Source organism: Kogia breviceps, chromosome 4 (genome assembly GCF_026419965.1).
Source record: "Kogia breviceps isolate mKogBre1 chromosome 4, mKogBre1 haplotype 1, whole genome shotgun sequence".
NCBI classification, from domain to species: Eukaryota; Metazoa; Chordata; class Mammalia; order Artiodactyla; family Physeteridae; genus Kogia; species Kogia breviceps.
In genome coordinates, this window is record NC_081313.1 from 34,349,656 (window position 1) to 34,375,200 (window position 25,545).

Here is a 25,545-nt window from a genome sequence, read left to right on the forward strand (position 1 = left end):
CCAAAATCAGTCATTACTTTGTACCCATTGAAGACCTCATGTACCTAAAGAGTTCAGTTCAGTTTTTCCTATGCTACCTTCAGACTTCAAGAAACCCCCTATGCTTACACCTCAGGGAAGAATCTCTTTCACCTTCCCTGCCCCTCTCTCAGTCATAAATTATCATTGCTCTTACTCCGTGTACAGCCTGGAGAATTTAAAGAGCTTGTCTCAGTCCTCCTTTCCTGCCCTCAGAGTTCATGAGGTCCTGCACACTGTACCTTGGTAGAGCAGGTCTCTCTCAGTATTCTTGCCCCTCTTCACCAAAGCTTGATGCCTGCCGCCTTGTATCTATGTAAAGCCTGAGTGCTTGAAAGTTTTTTTAAGCGTTCTACTCTAGCCCCAATATTTCTCATGACTACTCTGTGAAGGCTGTGAAGTGTTGTAGGCGGCTGTACTCTGTGTTCTACGGATTTTAAACCATCATGCCAGCTCACACTTAGTCTACAAAAACTTGTTAAAATTTCAGAAGTTTAATTCTTGAGTTATCCCAGTTTTCTTCTTACCTTTCTTCTTGCTCTGACAGCTTTCTCCATTTCCACTGCTTCACCAAGGATGAAAGAAGCTATTGGGTTGCTTTGCTCCCAAGAGAGGTATGTAACTTTCTGGATTTTAATTCATTAGATATTTTTCTCCATCCTTAGCTCTCTGATGACTTTTTAATAAATTATGATTTTATGGGTTATCTATATTGTTATTATTGCTAGGGTAGGAATGACATTCTTTTGCAACTTTCTACATTCTAGGCAGAAGCTGACACCCGACAGTTTACATATAAATGATTGTTTTCCCTTCCAATATATATATATATCTTGGAATTTCTTTTTCAAAATTTCTTAGATTCATTCATCATATTCTTTCAAATACCCTTGGTGGTGGAAAATCTTTAGTTCCAAAAATCGTATCTGCTCTAAAATAAGAATGACATTCAAAATTGAGTTTCTGAGTAATGCTGATGATGAAATTTGGTAATATTATTAGCAAAAACAAATTATAAAATAATTAGTCTGATTTTCTTGTTTCTTTTAAACAATTTTAAAGGCAGTTTTATGTAAACCATTCAAAACTGGTTTTGAGTGATGGCAGCATCATTGAAATAAGAAACCTCTTTCTTATGATGGCTGTTTAATTATAGAATAGCAATTTAAGCCAAATATTTTTAAAAAATATTTGTTTATTTAATTATTTATTTTGGCTGCTCCAGGTCTTAGTTGCAGCACACGGGATCTTACTTGCGGTATGTGGACTTCTTGGCTGCGGCATGCAGACTTCTTAGTTGCAGCATGTGGACTCTTAGTTTTGGCATGCATGTGGGATCTAGTTCCCTGACCAGGGATTGAACCCGGGCCCCCTGCACTGGGAGTGTGGAGTCTAACCCACTGGACCACCAGGGAAGTCCCTAAGCCAAATATTTATAAAGATGTCATCTTAAAATCCATTTTCATTGCTCATGAGATATCACCTCACACCAGTCAGAATGGCCATTATCAAAAAGTCTACAAACAATAAATGCTGGAGAGGGTATGGAGAAGAGGGTGTTTTCCCACTGTTGGTGGGAATGTAAACTGGTATAGCCACTATGGAGAACAGTATGGAGGTTCCTTAAGAAACTAAAAATAGAGTTACCATATGATCCAGCAATCCCACTCCTGGGCATATATATATCCAGAGAAAAACATGGTTCAAAAGGATACATGCACCCCAGTGTTCATTGCAGCACTGTTTACAATAGCCAAGACATGGAAGCAACCTAAATGTCCATCAACAGATGAATGGATAAAGAAGATGTGGTACATATATACAATGGAATATTACTCAGCCATAAATAAGAATGAAATAATGCCATTTGCAGCAACATGGATGTACCTGGAGATTATCATAGTAAGTGAAGTAAGTCAGACAAAGACAAATATCATATGGTATCACGTATATGCAGAATCTAAAAAAAATGATACAAATGAACTTATTTACAAAACAGAAACAGACTTAGAGATTGAATTTATGGTTAACAGGGGGAAGGATGGGGAGGAGGGATAGATTGGGAGTTTGGGATTGACATATACACACTGCTATATTTAAAATAGATAACCAACAAGGACCTAATCTATAGCACAGTGAAATCTACTCTATACTCTGTAATAACCTAAATGGGAAAAGAATTTGAAAAAGAATAGGTACATGTATATGTATAACTGAATCACTCTGCTGTACACCTGAAACTAACACAACATTGTTAATCAGTTATACTCCAATATATTAAAAACTCCATTTTCATTGCTCATATATCTAGCCTTGAATACCTGTTTTTAAAATTACTTTAAAATATTTCAGATTTTATTTCTCCTTATACTGAATAATGCAATACAATTGATAATATATATTTTCTCCATTTTATGATTTTCTTTGTAAATACAAAAATAGATTTTTTTCTTAGTTTAATTGAAAACATGTCATAGCCATCTTTACCTTGTTTACAACTGAGTGTAATTTCAAATGAAGTGTTTCAGGAGGAAGATAGACACATTCCATTCATGAAAACGAAAGTGGAAATTTTTACAAAAATTACCGTGGAAAAGTGGGATCAGATGTGACACAGCTCTCCCTGCAGAGGGCAGCACGCTATGGGATATCGGAAATCATGGGAATGCTTCTGAACTTTTGCCTCATGTACCAGAGCCTGGTCAAAGCATTGAGAAACATTTATTTTAACTGAATTTTAAACAGTCATAAAATGATTGAACGCTTTCTTCTGAGGCTGAATATTCTGTCTAGGTGCTTATTTATTTGGTAATTTTTTCTGTCAATACCAAAATTTAAGCACATATAATAATTATGACTTATTGTATATTTACTGCTTTCTGTGTAAGATGCAATTTCTTTTAATTATTGAAAATGATTTCTTTTGAATTTCGTTGGCATCCTCATGTCTTGAAAATTGCAGGATTTATTGCACAAAGCCATGTTCACAGTATTCTTACATTTTATGATTTTATGAATGCCTGTTATGTCCCCATGAAGGTGTTTAGTTTTTGTTTTATTTTTAAATCTTGTAGACTGTTGGGGTTTTTTTTGCTTTTTTTGGCTGTGTTGGGTCTTTGTTGCTGTGTGCAGGCTTTCTCTAGTTGCGGTGAGCAGGGGCTACTCTTTGTTGCAGTGTGCAGGCTTCTCATTGTGGTGGCTTCTCTTGTTGTGGAGCATGGGTTCTAGGTGCACGGTCTTCAGTAGTTGCAGCACGTAGGCTCAGTAGTTGTGGTTCTCAGGCTCTAGGCGCAGGCTCAGTAGTTGTGGCACATGGGCTTAGTTGCTCCGCGGCATGTGGGATCTTCCCAGACCAGGGCTCGAACCCATGTCCCCTGTATTGGCAGGTGGATTGTCAACCACTGAGCCACCAGGGCAGACCCTAGACTGTTTCTTTAAACCTTTTACATATATGGAAGTTTTCTTTTTCCATTCATCAAGTTCCAATCCAACAAATGTGTTGTTTTTGAGCATTTACTAAGTGCAAGCTCCTTTGCAAATGCTTCTGTCTCTGGCTTATTTTAGTTGTCCTTACTTTTATCTTCTGCAGTTCAATTATACATTTGTTGACACTTGGTGAGATACAGCAAGCAGAGATTGGTGCCTGCCAGCAGCATCTTGCAATTGTACCTCCTATATAATGCCTAATCTAACTTTCTCCATTCATCTCTTATTCTTTTCTTACTATGAAATATATGTACTTACAGAATAATTTATAAGATATATCTGTACTGTCTAATTAATACTTATAAAAAAAACTCTGGTATAACCCAAGTCAAAAAATAGAAATTTTGCGACATCCAAGAACACCCACCTTGTTTGTGGCTTCCTTCCTAATTATAATTCTATCCCTCCACTCTGGAAGTATCCACTATTCTGGCTTTGTGATAGTCATACCTTTCTTTTCCTTTATGCTTTTACAACCTATATGTGCATCTCTAAACAATGGCCTGGTTTAGCCTGCTTTGAACTTAATATGAGTAGACTCCATACTGTTGGAATTATTTTTATCTTTCTTATTTTGTTCAATATTGTGTTTGCAAGGTCATCCATACTATAGCATTTTGCATACCATGTTCTTAGTGATATACTCTTCCATTGTATGCATATTTCACAACTCATTCATGCTATTGTAAGTGGACATTCAGGTCTTTGCAGTTTTTGGTTACCATAAATAACACTGCTACAAATATTCTTACACATGTATGCTAGTGCATATGTTTACATGTTTTTAGGGTAGTACTGGCGTACTTTAACGTTTCCATCGTGAAACACCTCTTGGACTTTGATATCCAAATTTTAGGATGTAAGTGTCCTTGCAATATACTTGTTAGCTGATTTATATGAAAAAATTGTATTTATGTCTTGCAAACTCAATACTACATTTAAAACAAAACAATGTGTGTGTGGGAGGGGAAGTCTGGGTTATATTCCAGGTAGAATTGTTAAGTATTAATGTTTTGAAAGGTGTAGCTAGAATCACTGAAGGGCATATATGATGGTTAATTTTATGTGTCAACTTGACTGGAGGCGTTGCCCAGATATTTGGTTAAACATTATTCTGGATGTATCTGTGAGGGAGTTTCTGGATGAGATTAACATTTGAATAGACAGACTAAATTAACCAGGTGGCCCTTTCCAATGTGGGTGAGCCTCATCCATTTCATTGAAGGCCTGAATAGAACAAAAGGCTGAATAAAGGAGAATTTGCTCTCTCTGCCTATCTTCTAGCTGGAACATTGGTCTTCTCCTGCCTTCACACTTGGACTTGGACAGGAACTACACCATTGGCTTTATTGGGTCTTCACCAGATTTCTGGGTTCAACTGCAGATCTTGGAACTTTGCAGTCTCCATAATCACGTGAGCCAATTCCTTATAATAAATCATGTATGATATAGTACATCAATTGGATATTATATATCCAAGTTTTACTTCTCTGGAGAACCTAGACTAATACAGCATGTTCTGCATACAAAGAAACTATTTGAAGTAACCATATTAGTCATTTAATGAATACTTTATATGCATTTTACTCTGAATTAGTTATGTTTTAGGAAATTGGTTGATGTTTTTGGTTGATATAAAAACACTATAATTTTCCTTATTTAAAATATTAAGAAGTAGACTCTCAATTAGCATTTATTTTTAAAATGTCTAATTTACAAAGATAAATTTCTGATCTTAAGTGAAGAATACCTAAAGTGGGAAATGCTATACCTAAAATGGAAATGCTAGGTAATAGATTGTGTGTATGTTCACCTTGGCTAGATAATGCCAAATTGTTTTCCAAAAGTGAAGTGTGAATATTCCCACCAGGTGTCTATGGTACTTCTGTTGCTTACATCCTCACCAACAGGGTAACCAAATATCCCAGTTTTTGAGGAAGCATGCTGTTTTACGGAAAAATGCATTATAAGACATAGAAGGGACTGTAGAATTAGAAAAAAATAATTTCACAGAAATTACATTAATAGATTGAGGGAAGGATTATTAATCGGTATCAAGATCATTAAGTAAATGGTTTATGGAAAACTGGCCATTGGTTAATCATTAAAAGAAAACCTCACACGTTGTTTTTTAATCACAAGGGGAAAATTTTATCTGTACAGTGGAGGGGAAAACAAAATAACTTAGTATAGGAATCAGTCAATCATAGTGTCATTAATGTTTGTTAATCAGATATTGTGTGCCAGTTATAAAGCCACATGAAGTACACACCAAGGCCTATGAATTATTCTAGGCAAAAATATTTAAATTGGGTTTATTAAACCTCTAATATAATGTACAATTTATAAGAAATGCAGGATAGAGACTGACAACTTAAATGGTAGCATGGCAAAGAAACCAGAAAAATCCAGTGATATTCTGCAATAGGTAATTGACTTGGTTCTTTAAAAAGTCATGATTGTGAAAAAGAGATTATAATCTATTACATGAAACTTAAGGGACATAAAAACTAGATGAAAGTTTGATCCTACATTTGATATTTAAATGGACAAACCAGCTGTATGTGATATTTTTGGATCAAATGGGGAATTTTGAATATAGTATAAGTATTAGAAGAGATAAAAGGTACTGAAAGAGAAAGTAGAGATTACTTACTGAAAAAAGTAGGTTGAGTAAGAGTATGTACAATATGATTTTATATTGATATGTAACTACAAAGGGGTGTGTGTGTGTGTGTGTGTGTGTGTGTGTGTGTAAAGACCTGGAAATATAGGTGTTAATTAGTGATGGTCTCTGGTGGTGAAGGATTGATTTAATTACGCTTTTCTAATTTTCTACAATGCACATGTGCTGCTTTTCTAATAATAATTTTTAACTAAGTTATACTTAACATACAATGTTATATTAGTTTCAGGTGTACAGCATAGTGATTCAATATTTTTATACATTGTGAAATAATCACCCCAATAAGTCCAGTTACCATCCATCACTACACACGTAATAATAATTTTTGAAAAACACTAGCTAGATAATAAAAAGTTACTCAATGTAATAGATCAGTATTTTTTAACCGATTAATTTTAATGTAGTGTATTTCCTGGTAAAAATTAAGACATGAAAGATAAGTATTTTCTGTCTCATAATAATTCTATGTATGACTAGCTTCTTACATACTAGATAATCTTCTTGGAAATAATGATTACCTTGATTATTATTAAAAAGACCACTCTATAGGCTCATAAGTCATCTAGTGTCTTCCCTCTTGATTATGTGCATTTTAATGATTTTAAAATAGGTAGAACATGTCTTTCTCTATCCTTCTAGCAATTTATAGTTTTGGTTCCATCATTTTCATCCCTGTTATATTATATTTAGTTTATTAAAGTAGAAATAAATTGATTAAAATAACTTATGAAGAGCTTGCAGATAGCTGTCTATAATTATGAATAGAGTTTTATGCTCCCATTTACTTCATTTTACATATATATGTTTTAAAAAATGCACCTCTTCTTTCTCTCACTGACTCTTGAAAGCCTGGATTATAATCTGTCAGTTTTAGTACATTCTTATCTACATGAGAAATTCTTTTGTTGATTGATATAATCATAAAACAATGATCAGACAATTTTAGTGCATTATTCACTTTTTATTCATAAAAGTGAATAAGGTTTTTTGTCCTCAAGGAGATCCCAATCCAGAAGGGAGAAGAAGAAAAAAGGTGCTATATGGATCTATAAACAAAATGATTTCCAAAGCAATAGAATTTCATTTATTTTCTTCAGCAAAATATAAGTATTTATCAGGTTCCAGGTTCTGTGCTAGAAACTGGGCTTCAGAAAGAAAATATACAGTTACTTCCTTTGAATTGCCAATAGTCTAAGATAGACTAATAAACAGATAAACAGACTGATCACAATTAGTATTATTAGTAGCACTTAATCAGTGGTTCTCAAATAAGGGAGTGTTTTGCCCCACAGAGGACACTTGACAATGTCTGAAAACATCTTTGATTGTCACGTCTGGGGTGTGTGTGCTACTGGCACCTGGTAGGGAGAGGCCAAGGATACTACTAGTCATCCTACAATGCACAGGACAGCCCTGCACAACAGAGTTATTAGGTCAAAAATGTCAATAGCGCTGCTCTCGAGAAACCCTACACTAATCATTGAGTGTTTTTGACTTACGTAAGAGAATTGTCTAACCCAGTGAAGGTAAGTAGGGGAGAAGGACATGGAATGCTTTTATGGAGCCTGCAGCTGAAGTTTGAAGGACAAGTAGAGGTAACAAGGCAGAGGACACCAGATGTGTTACCAGGGGTATGTGAAGAGAGCTATGGGACCATGCAAGAAGGAAAGTCTAATTTGGCTGGATGATGAGGAGCAGGCATGCATAGACAATTGTCAAAGAAGGCTTCTCGGGGATGTTTGAGCTATGTCTAAAAAGATGACTAGGAGGTTGTCATGTGGACATAGGTATATGGGCGATAGTGTTGGAAAAGTTCTTGAATTTCAGTTTCAGATTGAGGTTTGTAATTCTGCCAAGAGTCATTTTGAGAAGTGGTATATTTAGTTCTATAAAATAACAACAAAAAACCCCTGCATATGACAATAGTAATTCATTTGCATCATAAGGGATCATCATATTTTAAAGTTTATGTATTTAAGAAAATAATAGAACTCAGTTGCAATGATGAATATATGAGAATATTCATTGCAGCTTTAGCTTCCAAATATTTGGGAATTTTCCAGATATAGTTTTAAAAAATTAATTTCTAGTTTAATTCTATTATGATCAAAAGACATACTTTTAATAATTTCTATTCTTTAAAATTTGGCAAAGTTTGTTTTATGGCCAAGAATACTATCTTGTTGAATGTTCCACATGCATTTGAAAGAAATGCTTACTCAGATGTTGTATGGAGTGTTCCATAAATGTAAATAATATTATATTATAGTGACATATTGGTTGATAATGTTGCTTATGTCTCCTGTATCTTTACTGATTTCCTGTCTTTGGTCTAGCAGTTACTGAGAGAGGAATGTTGAAGTGTCAAACTGTAATTGTGGATTTATCTGTTTCTCTTTTTAGCACTATCAGTTTTTGTTTTGTGTATTTTGAGGTTTTGTTATTAGGAATGTACACACTTAGAATTCTTAGGTCTTCTTGGAGAATTGACCCATTTATTATTATCTAATTTTTCTTTTAAACATTGATAATATTCCTTGTTCTGAAGTAACTTTGTGTGATATTATTAAAGCCACCCAAGCTTTCTTTTGTTTGTGTTTGCATGGTATATCTTTTTTCATCACTTTACTTTTAACCTATCTATGCTTTTATATTACGGAGATTTCGTATAAATAGCATATACTTTTTAAAACTCCAGTCTGACAATCTCTGTTTTTAATTGGCATGTTTAGATCATTCACATTTTGTCAATGTTGATATGGTTGAATTAAATTCTACAATCTTGCTTTCTATCATTCCATCTGTTCTTCATTTCTTTCATCCTCTTTTTCTGCCTTCTTTTTGGTTAACTGAACATTTTTCTTATGATTCCATTTTATCTTCACTATTAACTTATTGATACTTCTTAAAAATTTTTTTAGTAGTTGCCCTAGGGTTTATGATGTATATCTTCAGTTAATCAGTCTGCCTTATATAATATTCTTCTTCATGTGTAGATTTTGTTTTTTTCATTATACAGCACTGACTTTGAGTGTGCGATCATGCTTACAACTAATTACATTATTAAAAATTCTGAAATCTATACTCCTTTGTTTATGTCTAGCAAATGCTCAACAATTGCCTATCAGGAAAAAAAAAGTCCTAATCTGTAGTGTTTGATAATTTCTGTGACTTAACCTCTTCAACCATGGCCTATTTCTAGCTATTATTGTGACATCGCTGAATGTGGAATTAGGAAGAAATGAGACAATTTTTGCACTGAGCCAGTGTAAGCTGGCTCCAGTACACACTTCTGAGCCCATAAGGTCCCCTGGTGTTGCTAAGACATGTCCTTGGTTCTTGGTTACTATTTATATTTCTAGGGCCTAAAACTTTAAATTCTCAGACCTACAAATTTAAATTCCAATATCCAAGGAGTCTGTAACTACATTTCATCCTCTTGTAAGTTTATCTTCTTGTATTACTAAAGAGTTCAGGTCCATTAAATATGATCATATCCCCTTCATAGAATTTAGTTCTAACTTCAAAAATACTCACCAGTGGCTCCCATATACCTATTTGTATTAACTATGTCTGAAATCAATCTAAAGACAAGACAAAACAAGGGAGATGCATCAGGCCATTCTGTTTGTGCCAGCTACTCAGGAGTTGGCTGCCCTAGTGTTGGGGCTTACAGCAGACTTAGTTTGGGGAAAGGATCTGGGAGGGTTAGAGAGCAGGTTTGCATGTTTTCTTACCAAAAGATTGCGAATCATTGGATTGATATAGGTTAGTCTGAAGGTCCGTGTTTTGAAGACCTAAAAATAGCTGTCTTGGTGCTCACTCATAACCAGCTACTGACTCTCCCAGTGGAAGTCAAGTGGTGACTATGGCCTAACAAGATGAGATCTTATTTACAATAAAATTGGGGAAATGGAACAAATGTTGAACATTTTGAACCTCCTGGGAGAGTCTGCTATGAGACAGTCTTAAGAGTATTTCAATTCCAATGTCTTTATAGAAGGCAGAATCTGAGCCACTCATGATAATGTTAAAATAAAGATTTTGGGGGAGGAGGTGGATGTGTGTTGAATAGAAAAATTATTGAAACTCAACACTTTTGACTGAAACTCAATGCTAGGAGACTGGGAAGTGTCATAGAGAGACAACGGTATATATTCAGGAAAACATTTTGAATAATTGTGAATTTTACTGCACAAACACATAGGTTAATACTTTCTTGTGTTATCATTTCTCCACATTTCAGGATGAAAATAGTAAAAAATGGGTTGAAAGAATCTTGAATCTAATTTCTCATTTCTTAACTCCCTTTTCTTTAATTTCTGCATAACACACCATCACCAATATATCAACATTCTTCTAAAGGAGGAAATTGGAATATAAAACACATCTTTATATAAATACAAGCATATAGGCAGGAGTTGTAAATCATTTAAATTTCCTTTGGGATAGTGATTCCAAAACATTACTTAGTGAACTGCAATTGCTATTAATCACCTTTATAGCCGAGAAATTCAGATTTTTCCCCAAATGTATGTGTTTCTTTTTCTATGAATTAAAGAATATTTACTTAGATTTATTCTAATAATAACATTTTATTTTATTTTATTTTTTGCTGTACGCGGGCGTCTCACTGTTGTGGCCTCCCCCGCTGTGGAGCACAGGCTCTGGACACACAGGCCCAGCGGCCATGGCTCATGGGCCCAGCCGCTCTGCGGCACGTGGGATCCTCCCGGACCAGGGCACGAACCCATATCCCCTGAATCGGCAGGCAGACTCTAAATCACTGTGCCACCAGGGAAGCCCATAATAACACTTTAAATACATGAGAACCATTTTGTTACACTATAGCTACATCCATGGGGTTTTTTTTGTTGTTGTTTCTTTTAAATCATGTGTTTTTTCTAAGATAAAAGGAATACAAACTAATTATTTTAAAAATTGGAAAATGTAGATAATACTTATAAATAAAACAGAAAAATCAACCATAAACCCAGCACTGAGAGAACCTGTCAATATTCACAGAATTTCATCTACATATTTTTAGGCACATATTTTAAAAAATTGGAATTATACTATATACATAGTTTCAAATACTAACATTTCCACCAAGAATATATGAGAGCCTTTTCCTATCCTATAAAATATTTTGACTCTATAATTCCCATTTGCTGAATCATATTGGATGCTTCATAATGTAAAGCTTCATAATGCAATGATGTTTCAAGGTATTCCATCAATATAGTTCCCTTTTCTATAATTTCAAAATCCAAACATTTTATCTTTTATCTTCTAATCTGCTAAATTTTGGTTCATGGTAGGAAAAATTAGCTCTGGATGATTGCACTCACTTCCTCTTTCTTGTCCAGCTTTCTTCCGGGCATGAAAACCCCAAGTAGGAAATGTTCCTAAGCTGTATGGAAAAACATCTGTCCTAAAGAGGTATTTTGCATCTTTCCTCTTCACTATCAATGTGTGACTTCAGTCTGATTTTCTCCAAGTTGCGTTCTCTTCAGTAGTTTTCTCTATCTACCCTTCTCAATTCCTCTTACCATGATTATAGACCAATCGTCATAATTTCCTGCCTGGATTGAACAGCAAAATTCTCCTAACTGATTTCCATGCATCCAGTCTCACTCTTTACTAAACTCTTCCCCAAACTTCCACCTTTGTGATTTTTTTTTATCATCAAATCAGAGTATTTCATTACCCTACTAAATATTCCAAATGCCTCCCATTGCCTGCAAAAAGATAGTTTGGCAAGACATGTAATTTCCTTCACAATGTAGTACTAACACATCTCTATATTTATTTATTAATTTATTCAACAGAGCTTACAAGATTATATTTGGTACATGTAAGTTTTCATATAGTAGGAATAAATCTTTGTGGATGTTGCCAACGATGACGATGGTGCAACATTGAAAGAAATAGTCCTGGGAGGCAAAGGCAAGCAAAGCTAGTAATAAAAAAGCAGCAACATCAAAAGCTATCCTTCAGTTTTTTTACTAGAGTTTCTACAATTACTAAAGGATGATACATATTTAAAGTAAAGTTTAGAGAATGACAAGAAAAAATTCTAGGCTTAATGGGTATTGCAAAGGAAAGAAATAGGCTTAATGTTATGAGCTGTACAGGAGAGAGGTTAAGAGTGCTCTTGAGAAAGTCAGCCTGGATTATAATTTTGGCTTTTCTACTTACTAACTTGGGAGAATTACCTGACTTCTTTGTAATTTGGTTTATTTGGCCAAATGGATAATAGTAGTGTATTCCTTATAAGCTTGTTGAGAGAACTTAGTTGATTTAAGTAAAGAGCTCGACAAAGTAAGCTTTTAATGAAACTTAGCTATCATTGTTATTATTATTATTAACCATATTTATCTAAAAAGAGAAAACAGAGCCTTTTGCTAACTAGGTATAAGAGAGTTAGATGACATAAACCATCGGTTGCTCTGTAGTTTACAGGAAATCTCCAACTATTAAAAAAACGAATAGGAAAAATAAATATGTTGCTGCCTGATTCTTAGTGGAACTTTTCTTTTGCTCCATCCCCTACTCAATTATTTCAAATGTTCTATTTAAAATTTCTGACTCTTTCTTTAAGAGTAAAAGGCTACACATTTGATTCATAATATATATTTCAAACTCAGCATTCAGTTATGGTAGTAATAATCCTTGAAATTATAACTTTTTGGGGTTAAATTTAGAAAGCATTGCACAAGGTTGTATGAGAGCAGTCCCCAATCCTGAGAAAATTTAGAGAAAAATTTAGAACATGTTCAGGTTAAGCTGTGATATAAAAGCTCTAATTTAACTTGAAATGATTTTCTTGTCCTAACGTCAATTTCTTTTACCTCTTGGCTCCATTGTTTAGCATAACCACCCAAAGCAAGGTTTACTCTTTTTGACTAAGAGCATAAAAAAATCTATTGGCAGAAACTAACACGACATTGTAAAGCAATTATACTCCAATAAAGATGTTAAAAAAAAAAAGCTATTGGCTGTAAGATTGCTTTCATTTAGGGGGATGTGTATGTGGAGTGGGGGAGAGAAAAAGGAAGATATAAAAAAAAAGGAAGGACAGTCATTTTCAGGGAGTTCACTTGAGTTATTTTAAGGACAAATGTAGCCTACTATTCATTTTCTTTCATCATTCTGTAATAAAATTGAACTTTGATGAGCTTAGGTCCAGGGAACAAAATGTGATGCTACCACTTGTAATGATGTATTAAATTCATAGGGTTCTACATTGGAATGATCCCTTTCTCAGAACTGTGTTTGTTTGGGATGTTTGTGTGAACTTTTTGAACTCTACTCTTTTACTCAAGTAACCCTAGGCAAGATAGTACCCAGACCCGATGTTATTATTAACTCTCAGAAGGCATAACACCACAAAAATGCAAATGTTCTAAATACAAGGTGGAGGTTTTTGAGTTCTTAAGTACTTCTGTTATTGATTTTCTCAAGCAAGAAAATAATATAGCTTTTGGGTGGACAAAATAATAACATTCTAATATTTATGTAAATTGTTTTGATTTATTTTTTTCATTGCTCTTTGCCTTAATGTGGAGATGCTACAGTCTTCCTGCTGTTTATAGGGAAAAAAAGTCTCCCAGTTTAAATCCATTTAGCTTTAATTCCTGAGTTTAGTTTCATGCAAGTAAATGCTATATTCTCTCTAACTAAAAATAAATGAAACAACACACAGGAGTCTGTTTATGAATACACTGTAATCTAAGAATGAGCAGTGTTTTTATAGAAAAACCAGACCTTTATGACTGTAATCTAAAAGGGAAGCAATTAGGCTGTTTTTTATTAGCGATTAGTACATCATGTTAGTTTAGAAAGCTTTTTTAAAAATAAAATGGAAATCATAAATATCAGCTCCATCTCAAAACAAAGCAACCATTACTTCTCCCAACCTCACTTTGTTTGCGGCACATCACAGATTCCTTGAATTACCAATGATATCCTGACCTCTCCTGACCTGGGGTGTCGAGTAACTTTTTCAAAGGATTTTACCAAATATCTGTCTATGTATGCTTACGTATATTCATTTTTCTTGTTGTTGGAGGGTCCTCATATTTCTGAGTCCAGTTTAGGCACTGAAATACTATAGAAATGAAAAACTATACATGTGTGTGAATAAGTTCCTTGTAAGAGCTATTTTTGTAGAGAAATGACCTTGAACCTTTTTGACATTTATACAATCCTGAGTGACATTTCATTATAATGTCTTTTGCAGTATCCGTGGATTAAAAAGTATGGTATATGCAACATTCAGATAAACTAATGAAATATTTGCTTATGTGCAACTTTACCATCTCCATATAAAAAAATGAGCCATGTTTCTGTCAGAAGATTTTCATGAGTCATCGTGCAACTCCCTCTCCCTTCTCCTGGGTCTGATAGAAAATTAGCTTCTGTGATAGGCCACATCATGGGAAAGCACTGTGAGAGGGGCAAAAGGGAAATTAGGGAACTTCTTGTGTGTTAGCTTATCATATAACAGAGCTATATTACTGCCTCTGCATGTTCATTTGGCATCAAGTCCTTCAGGGTGTGGGGAGGAGGGGTGGGGGTTGAGGAAGAGACAGTGACGACTGATGTGCGGGAGGATGTAAGTCACGTGCAATAACTTTTTTCCCTTTCTTTCTCCTCCTCATTTAATTACCACTTGTCCTATTGCTCAGGCCAAAAATCTTGGAAACAACCTTGAGTACTCTCTTTATCTCACCCCCACTACTGATTTCTTAGAAATCAATTGGTTCTAGTTTTAAAACATATTTTTCTAACAGACAAAAAAAAAAAAAAAGATATAGGAGATCTGAACAGATCTTAACTACTTAACAGAGCTATGTAGAACACTGAACCACCAATGACAGAATTTATCTTCTGTCTAATGCACATGAATGTTTAACAAAATAGACCATGTGATGCATCATAAAGTAAGTTGAACAAATTTCAAAGCATTGAAATCTTTCATTGTATTCCCTGACCACAGTGGAATTAAGTTAAATGATTTACGAAAGTAAACAATGAAGGCACTACGATGCCAGCATTGAGCACAATATTAGTGAACCTGTTGAATCTCCTTCATGCCAAAGAATTTTCAGTTTGCATTATCAGGGCTCGTGACTTAGATAGATATTATCATTGGCTATCCTTAATAAGAAGTGCTTATGAAAAAATAGATTCAAATGTCAGCAGTGAAGAAATAGCTTAAGAGGCTGACTGATTTTTGTGTAAATAAACACGTTAGATATGATCAGTGTAATTAAATTTGGAGTGGTATTTTAAAGCGAAAATAACTATTAATTCAAAATTTAGCTTAGAACCCAGCATTCTAAATTCCCTTAAGACCTTACTTAGTAAGCTGCTGTAGAGACAAATGGGAGGACATTAGGTTGCTAGGTGATTACTAGAATTTAGATAATTTTCTTTAAAGCGCTCTTTGCATACATAAAACTATATTTACCTTGGGGGCTTACTGTAACCTGACCCAGTTAAACAATTTGAAGATCACAGCCAGTTAAAACAACAGCAGGAGTCAGGTGCTTTGTGTGCCCTGTGTTATTTCTTTGTTGTACTTCTTGAATTGCTCAAGTCAGAGATATCTACTCAGTGATGATTTACTAATTCTAGAAGCATCTCTCCAAAATACCTTCCCATTACCTCCTTTGTCAGCACCTGCTCTTCATTCATCCTAGTTTAAACATTCCACCTTTGACTCAGACTAAAGATTACTATAAAAATGCACATACCCACGAAGCTTATTAATTAGCTTCGTGACTCCTCAGTCTTGGCAATCTAGGCTTTAGCATCAATTTCTTCAAGGCTAGGGGAGAGGAAATGTGGCAGGGACAGAATGTGTTTGCCTGGCAGGTGCACAACTGCTCCAAAGGGACCTACCAGGTTACAGTAGTTATATCTGAAGTGGGATTTAGATCTGTGCTAGCATTGTGATTCCTTCCTTTACTTGGTGCAGCAGTACCATCATCATAAAAGTGTACTTAAAATTTTAAGATATTACTAAATAATTTTAAATATTACACAGTTAAGTGGCTAATTTCAGTGATCCTCCTTTGACCTTCCCACTCCCTCTGTGATTGCATTTCTCAGATTCTCTATGTCCAAGGTACCAAATCTATCCCTTTGGCATGCTGCCTAGTTTTGAAGGTTAACACCTGGTTTGGAATGTTAAAACCTGGAATACTGTCCTAAGGGAATTTTGACACATACCATTCATTAATTCACTCAAAGAAGTTTTCAGTGTGATAGGCAATCTGACAGACATTGGGAATATATAGAATAGAGATTTCAAATTCACTGCTTTATGGCACTTACAGTGCAGTGCAGGGGTGGGGACATTCATCAAAGTTCAAACAAATGTGAAAGAACAATATAATTACTACTGTGAAGAAGTCTTGGTGGTGGGAGGTTCAGGAAAGCCTAGTCTGAGAAAATAATGTTTGAGCTATATCTGAAAAGTAGGCGCTAACCAGGGAACCCCCTCAATATCTGACTAATTCTCCAGGAATAGTACCAATTACTTAATACTATGATGGTTGCAATTTTAGTTATCATTATTTTGAACATGCATTTTACAATGTTTTCTCTTTCTATGATTATTCTTAGTTGAGAAATAACATTATTTTAATAGCATTTTTATTGAACCATGGAAAGAGAAGCACAGGGGGAAAATAAAGAAAATGTATGAATGGGTACTCCTCATTCTCCTGGCTTTTGGACCCATTAGTTTTAATATCAGGCCAGGCAAATTTCTTTAACCTTTTATGGAAGGAGTAGGGATCAGCCACCAAAGAGTACATATTTTCTGCCCCCACTGAATACTCTTCCCTTTTGAAGTCTGCATTTATATTGTCTTTTCTCATTTCCATTGTCATGAACTCTATCCTACCACATGTCCAGCACAGAACCCCAATTTTAGATGAATTAAATAGGTTTCTCAGAGTGTAGCTCTCTGCCTCATCGCCATCCTGGATGAGTCAACATTCATGTTGATGTCCCTTCTGATATCTGACCTTTAGAGTTCCTCAGCCCCTGTTAAACCCCTGACCTTCGGTTCTACATAAGCCTCCCAAGATCACACCCTGGAGCTTAACATCTCTGAAACTCTCTTGCAGTGTCTTAAACTATAAGCTTTGTAACTTTGACCACAACCTACTTAGTGTCCACCAACTCCCTTACTCTTACAGAAGTGGCAGTTTAGTTACTATCCCTTTATGTTCTCCTAATTACTAATTACTTTAGTCTACTCCTAGCCTAGGATTAGGTTGATGTTATCCCCCCAGAACTTCCTAGTCTTTTCCCTGCTTGACAGTATTTTGAGAGCTCCTTGCAAAAGCTTGGACCTTATTAACTTACCCCAATTATATAATTGTTTGCTCTTCTGGGTTCCTGAACACTGGTTGAGAAAGTAGTAAACCATGCTGATTGGTCTCTTCAGATTTCTGCTATTCAAACTCAAATGGATCTTCATTGCTGCTTGATAGTTCCTGTATTAATTCCCTTTGGACTCTGGTATATTTCTAGTTATTCTAGACCTCTAGTTATTCTAAACCTTTTTGCTCTCTCCTGAAATCCTTAACCTCAACTTCAGCCCTGCCTTCTCACACTCAGCAGGTAACTGTCTCCTAATTCATAGTGTATTTAAGAATATACATTGTTTTATCTTTCTCAATTAAAAAAATATTCTACATACCTTCATTTTCCATTTCCGTTTAAAAAGAAATATCCCTCCTCTTTTAAAAAATAAATGTATTTATTTTTTATTTATTTATTCTTGGCTGCGTTGGGTCTCTGTCACTGCCCGTGGGCTTTCTCTAGTTGTGGTGAGTGGAAGCCACTCTTCACTGTGGTGTGAAGGAGCTGCTCTTTGTTGCGGTGCGCGGGCTTCTCACTGTGGTGGCTTCTCTTGCTGCGGAGCATGGGCGCTAGGCGCGCAGGCTTCGGTAGTTGTGGCTCCCGAGCTCCAGAGCGGAGGCTCAGTAGTTTTAGCGCACAGGCTTAGTTGCTCCGTGGCATGTGGGATCTTCCTGGACCAGGGATCGAACCCGTGTCCCCTGCATTGGCAGGCAGACTGCCAACCACTGTGCCACCAGGAAAGTCCCTCCCTCCTTTTATATAATAAATACACACACTGTTCTATTTAGATTTTTCTCTAGCTCTTTATGTATTGTTGAAACTTTAATAATACAGAGTTGTTTTATTTGAACTAATATTAGGTTTAGCAGTCAATTCAATCCCTACCTGTGAAATGAAAGTATACTCTTTGTTTATTTGGGGCACATGAGTAATGATGGTTTACAGACTTTTAGTGGGTCTGAGAACTTAGGTTCTGCTGTGGCTCTTTTGGATTCTTGATGAAACTATACTATATTTTGCCGTTACCTTCCACCGTTGAAGAGGAAACTTGAGGAGGGCAGAAAAGGCACAGTGGGGTCTCCTACTCAGTACTGTGATCCTGGAGCAAACATTTCTCAGTCTGTTATAATGAAAAGGAGGCACTGGTGAAGCTGTTAGGAGCCAGCCTCAGTCTCTGTGAAAACTCTTGATAGGATAGCCAATCAAAAGTTTACATGAAGAAATGCATTACAATGGCAGTTTGATTAATTGGGGGAATGTTTTCAGATTTGAACTGAAAGTGTTCTGGAGTTGTTTCTTCTTTCTTTTCTGTTTGTTTTTAATTTACTGGAACTTTTGAAGAGCCTTCATAAAATAAGTGGTTTCTAGAATGGAAAACTGCTCAAGGTGAAGTCTTTTCAAGAAGTAGGGTGCCCCACTCTTTCTACTGCAAGATTTGAAGATTTCCAGTTATATAATTCTACCAGCTACTAAATTTTTACTGTTTATTTTTAAAAAACAAATGCATTCATCAGCTGTGAATTGTGTCCTTTTAAGTGAAAAACACAAGAAAATTGAGAGAAGAAAATTGTGTCACACTATAAACACTACTTCGTAACTTTATTTTTAATTTTTTAATTTTTAACATCTTTATTGGAGTATAATTGCTTTACAATCTTGTGTTAGTTTCTGCTGTAAAACAAAGTAAATCAGCTAGAGGTATACATATATCCCCATATCCCCTCCCTCTTACATCTCCCTCCCACCCTCCCTATCCCACCCCTCTAGGTAGTCACAAAGCGCCTTGCAGCTATGCGGCTGCTTCCCACTAGCTATCTGTTTTACATTTGGTAGTGTATATATGTCAATGCCACTCTCTCACTTCGTCCCAGCTTACCATTATCTATCCCCGTGTCCTCAAGTGCATTCTCTTTGTCTGCATCTTTATTCCTGTCCTGCCCCTGGGTTCTTTAGAACTATATATATATACATATATATATATATATATATGTATATATATATATATGTATATGTATATATATATATATGTATATGTATATATATATTTTTTTCAGTACGCGGGCCTCTCACTGTTGTGGCCTCTCCTCTCCTGTTGCGGAGCACAGGCTCCGGACGCGCAGGGTCAGTGGCCATGGCTCACAGGCCCAGCCGCTCCGTGGCATGTGGGATCTTCCCGGACTGGGGCACGAACTGGTGTCCCCTGCATTGGCAGGTGGACTCTCAACCACTGCGCCACCAGGGAAGCCCCAGAACTATATATATATTTTTAGATTCAAAATATATGTGTTAGCATACCGTATTTGTTTTTCTCTTTCTGACTTACTTCACTCTGTATGACAGTCTCTAAGTCCATACACCTCACTACAAAACAAAAATTTCATTTCTTTTTATGGCTGAGTGATATTCTATTGTATATATGTGCCACATCTTCTTTATCCATTTATCTACTGATGGGCACTTAGGTTGCTTCCATGTCTTGGCTATTGTAAATAGTGCTGCAATGAACATAGCTGTACATGACTCTTTTTGAATTATGGTTTTCTCAGGGTATATGCCCAGTAGTGGGATTGCTAGGTCATATGGTAGTTCTATTTTTAGTTTTTAAGGAATCTCCATACTGTTCGCCATAGTGGCTGCATCAATTTATATTCCCACCAACAGTGAAGGAGTGTTCCCTTTTCTCCACACCATCTCCAGCATTTATTGTTGTAGATTTTTTGATGATGGGCATTCTGACCCGTGTGAGGTGATACCTCATTGTAGTTTTGATTTGCATTTCTCTAATGATTAGTGATGTTGAGCATCCTTTCATGTGTTTGTTGGCAATCTGCATATCTTCTTTGGAGAAATGTCTATTCAGGTTTTCTGCCCATTTTTGGAATGGGTTGTTTGTTTTATTGATACTGAGCTGCATGAGCTGCTTGTATATTTTGGAGATTAATCCTTTGTCAGTTGCTTCAGTTGCAAATATTTTCTCCCATTCTAAGGCTAAGGGTTTTCTTTTTGTCTTGTTTATGGTTTCCATTGCTGAGCAAAAGCTTTTAAGTTTCATTAGGTCCAATTTGTTTATTTTTGTTTTTATTTCCATTTCTCTAGGAGGTGGGTCAAAAAGGATCTTGCTGTGATTTATGTCATAGAGTGTTCTGCCTATGTTTTCCTCTAAGAGTTTTATAGTGTCTGGCCTATTTTATTTTTGTGTATGGTGTTAGGGAGTGTTCTAATTTCATTCTTTAACATGTAGCTGTCCAGTTTTCCCAGAAACAATTCCTGAAGAGGCTGTCTTTTCTCCATTGTATATTCTTGCTTCCTTTCTGAAAGATAAGGTGACCATATGTGCATGTGTTTATCTCCGGGCTTTCTATCCTGTTCCATTGACCTATATTTCTATTTTTTTGTGCCAGTACCATACTGTCTTGATTATTGTAGATTTGTAGTATACTCTGAAGTCTGGTAGTGTGATTCCTTCAGCTCCGTTTTTTTCCCCCCAAGAGTGCTGTGGCTATTCGGGGTCTTTTGTGTTTCCATACAAATTGTGAAATTTCTTGTTCTAGTTCTGTGAAAAGTGCGCATGGTATTTTGCTAGGGATTGCATTGAATCTGTAGATTGCTTTGGGTAGTATAGTCATTTTCACAATGTTGATTCTTACAGTCCAAGAACATGGTATATCTCTCCATCTGTTTGTATTGTTTTTAATCTCTTTCATCAGTGTCTTATAGTTTTCTGCCTACAGGTCTTTTGTCTCCTTATGTAGGTTTATTCCTAGATATTTTATTCTTTTTGTTGCAATGGTAAATGGGAGTGTTTTCTTAATTTCACTCTCAGATTTTTCATCATTAATGTATAGGAATGCAAGAGATTTTTGTGCATTAATTTTGTATCCTGCTACTTTACCAAATTCATTGATTAGCTCTAGTAGTTTTCTGGTAGCATGTTTAGGATTCTCTATGTTTAGTATCATGTCATCTGCAAACAGTGACAGCTTTATTTCTTCTTTTCCTATCTGGATTCCTTTTATTTCTTTTTCTTCTCTAATTGCTGTGTCTAAAACTTCCAAAACTATGTTGAATAATAGTGGTGAGAGTGGGCAACCTTGTCTTATTCCTGATCTTAGTAGAAATGGTATCAGTTTTTCAACATTAAGGAAGATGTTGGCTATGGGTTTGTCATATATCGCCTTTGTTATGTTGAGGAAAGTTCCCTCTATGCCTACTTTCTGGAGGGTTTTTATCATAAATGGTGTTGAATTTTGTCAAAAGCTTTCTCTGCATCTATTGAGATGATCATATGGTTTTTCTCCTTCAATTTGTTAATATGGTGTATCACTTTGATAGATTTGCATATGTTGAAGAATCCTTTCATTCCTGGGACAAACCCCACTTGATCATGGTGTATGATCCTTTTCATGTGCTGTTGGATTCTGTTTGCTAGTATTTTGTTGAGGATTTTTGCATCTATGTTCACCAGTGATATTGGCCTATAGTTTTCTTTCTTTGTGACATCTTTGTCTGGTTTTGGTATCAGGGTGATGGTGACCTCGTAGAATGAGTTTGGGAGTGTTCCTCCCTCTGCTATATTCTGGAAGAGTTTGAGAAGGATAGGTGTTAGCTCTTCTCTAAATGTTTGGTAGCATTCGCCTGTGAAGCCATCTGGTCCTGAGCTTTTGTTTGTTGGAAGATTTTTAATCACAGTTTCAATTTCAGTGCTTGTGATTGGTCTGTTCATATTTTCTATTTCTTCCTGGTTCAATCTCAGAAAGTTGTGCTTTTCTATGAATTTGTCCATTTCTTCCAGGTTGTCCATTTTATTGGCATATAGTTGCTTCTAGTAATCTCTCATGATCCTTTGTATTTCTGCAGTGTCAGTTGTTACTCCTTTTTCATTTCTAATTCTGTTGATTTGAGTCTTCTCCCTTTTTTTCTGGATGAGTCTGGCTAATAGTTTATCAATTTTGTTTATCTTCTCAAACAACCAGCTTTTAGTTTTATTGATCTTTGCTATTGTTTCCTTCATTTCTTTTTCATTTATTTCTGATCTGATCTTTTGATTTCTTTCCTTCTGCTAACTTTGAGGGTTTTTTGTTCTCTTCCTCTAATTGCTTTAAGTGTAATGTTAGGTTGTTTATTTGAGATTTCTTGTTTCTTAAGGTAGGATTGTATTGCTATAAACTTCCCTCTTAGAACTGCTTTTGTTGCATCCCATACGTTTTGGGTCATTGTGTATTCATTTTCATTTGTTTCTAGGTATTTTTTGATTTCCTCTTTGATTTCTTCAGTGACCTCTTGTTTATTAAGCAGTGTGTTGTTTACCTCCATGTGTTTGTATTTCTTACAGATTTTTTTCCTGTAATTGATATTTACTCTCATAGCTCTGTGGTCAGAAAGGATACTTGATACGATTTCAATTTCCTTAAATTTACCCAGGCTTGATTTGTGACCCAATATATGATCTATCCTGGAGGATGTTCCATGAGCACTTGAGAAGGATGTGTATTCTGTTGTTTTTGGATGGAATGTCCTATAAATGTCAATTAAGTCCATCTTGTTTAATGTATCATTTAAAGCTTGTGTTTCCTTACTGATTTTCATTTTGGATGATTTGTCCATTGGTGAAAGTGGGGTGTTAAAATCCCCTACTATGATTGTATTCCTGTCGATTTCCCCTTTTATGGCTGTTAGTATTTTCCTTATGTATTGAGGTGCTCCTATGTTGGGTGCATAAATGTTTACAATTGTTATATCTTCTTCTTGGATTGATCCCTTGATCATTATGTAGTGTCCTTCTTTGTCTCTTGTAATAATCTTTGTTTTAAAGTCTATTTTGTCTGATATGAGAATTGCTACTCCAGCTTTCTTTTGATTTCCATTTGCATGGAATATCTTTTTCCATTCCCTCACTTTCAGTCAGTATGTGTCCCTAGGTCTGAAGTGGGTCTCTTGTAGACAGCATATATATGGGTCTTGTTTTTGTATCCATTCTGCCAGTTTATGTCTTTTGGTAGTAGCATTTAACCCACTTACATTTAAGGTAATTCTCAATATGTATGTTCCTATCACCATTTTCTTAATTGTTTTGAGTTTCTTATTTTAGGTCTTTTCCTTCTCTTGTGTTTCCTGCCTAAAGAATTTCCCGTAGCATTTGTTGTAAAGCTGCTTTGATGGTGTTGAATTCTCTTAGCTATTGTTTGCCTGTAAATGTTTTTATTTCTGCATTCAATCTGAATGAGGTCCTTGCTGGATAGCGTAATCTTGGTTGTAGGTTTTTCCCATTCATCACTTTAAATATGTCCTTCCACTCCCTTCTGGCTTGCATTGTTTCTGCTCAAAAATCAGCTGTTAACTTTATTGAGATTTCCTTGTATGTTATTTGTTACTTTTCCCTTGCTGCTTTTAATATTTGTTGTTTGTATTTAATTTTTGATAGTTTGATTAATATGTGTCTTGCTGTGTTTCTCCTTGGATTTATCCTGTATGGGACTCTCTGTGCTTCCTGTACTTCATTGACTATTTCCTTTCCCATATTAGCGAAGTTTTCAACTATAATCTTTTCAAATGTTTTCTCAGTCCCTTTGTTTTTCTCTTCTTTTTTTGAGACCCCTATAATTCGAATGTTGGTGTGTTTAATGTTGTCCCCAGAGGTCTCTGAAACTGTCCCGAATTCTTTTCATTCTTTTTTCTTTATTCTGCTCTGTGGTGTTTTTTTCCACTATTTTATCTTCCAGGTCACTTATCCATTCTTCTTCCTCCATTATTCTGCTATTGATTCCTTCTAGAGAATTTTAAATTTCATTTATTGTGTTGTTCATCTTGTTTGTTTGCTCTTTAGTTTTTCTAGGTCCTTGTTAAACGTTTCTTGTATTTTCTCCATTCTATTTCCAAGATTTTGGATCATCTTTACATTCATTATTCTGAATTCTTTTTCAGGTAAACTGCCTATTTCCTCTTCATGTGTTTGGTGTGGTGGGTTTTTACTTTGCTCCTTCATCTTCTGTGTATTTCTCTGTCTTCTCATTTTGCTTATTAACTTACTGTGTTTGGTGTCTCCTTTTTGCAGGCTGCAGGTTCATAGTTCCTGTTGTTTTTGGTGTCTGACCCCAGTGGGTAAGTTTGGTTCAGTGGGTTGTGTAGGTTTCCTGGTGGAGGGGACTGGTGCCTCTGTGTGGTGGATGAGGCTGTATCTTGTGTTACTTTTGTGCAGGACTGCGTCCAGTGGTGTGTTTTGCGGTGCCTGTGTTCTTATTATGATTTTAGGCAGCCTCTGTGCTAATGGATGGGGTTGTGTTCCTGTCTTGCTCATTGTTTGGCATGGGATGTCCAGCACTGGACCTTGCTGGTCGTTGAGTGGAGCAGGGCCTTAGCGTTGAGATGGAGATCTCCAGGAGAGCTCTTGCTGATTCGTATTATGTGGGCCTGGGAGGTCTCTAGTGGTCCAATGTCCTGAACTCGGCTGTCTCACCTCAGAAGCTCAGGCCTCCCACCCAGCTGGAGCATCATGATCATGTCAGCCACTTGGTTCAGAAGAAAAGGGAGAATAAAAAGAAAGAACAAAAAAATAAAATAAAGTAAAATAAAATAATTAAAATAAAAAATAAATATTAATATTAATATAAACAAATTTAAAAAGTAATTAAAGAAGAGAGCAAGCAAACCAATAAACAAATCCACCAATGATAACAAACACTAAAAACTATACTAAAATAAACATAAAAGTCAGTAACTAGTCAGTCACATACAGCAAACCCCAAGTCTACAGTTCCTCCCAAAGTCCACAGCATCAATTTTGTGATGATACGTTGTCCATTCAGGTATTCCACAGACGCAGGGTACATCAAGTTGATTGTGGAGATTTAATCCACTGCTCCTGAGGCTGCACAGGGAAATTTCCCTTTCTCTTCTTTGTTCGCACAGCTCCTGGGGTTCAGCTTTGGATGTGACCCCACCTCTGTGTGCAGGTTGCCTGAGGGCATCTG

The 25,545-nt window shown here is 35.7% G+C and overlaps 1 protein-coding gene across 2 annotated transcripts in view; it reads left to right on the plus strand.

Moving 5' to 3' along the window:
* Positions 1–25,545, plus strand: part of FBXO4 (F-box protein 4) — a 343,376-nt gene that overhangs the window by 33,773 nt on the left and 284,058 nt on the right. For both annotated transcript variants that reach the window (XR_010840116.1, XR_010840115.1), the window contains exons 9-10: positions 566–632; positions 4,789–4,918. The gene's annotated coding sequence lies outside the window, so the exon portion shown is untranslated. The remainder of the gene's footprint in view (positions 1–565; positions 633–4,788; positions 4,919–25,545) is intronic.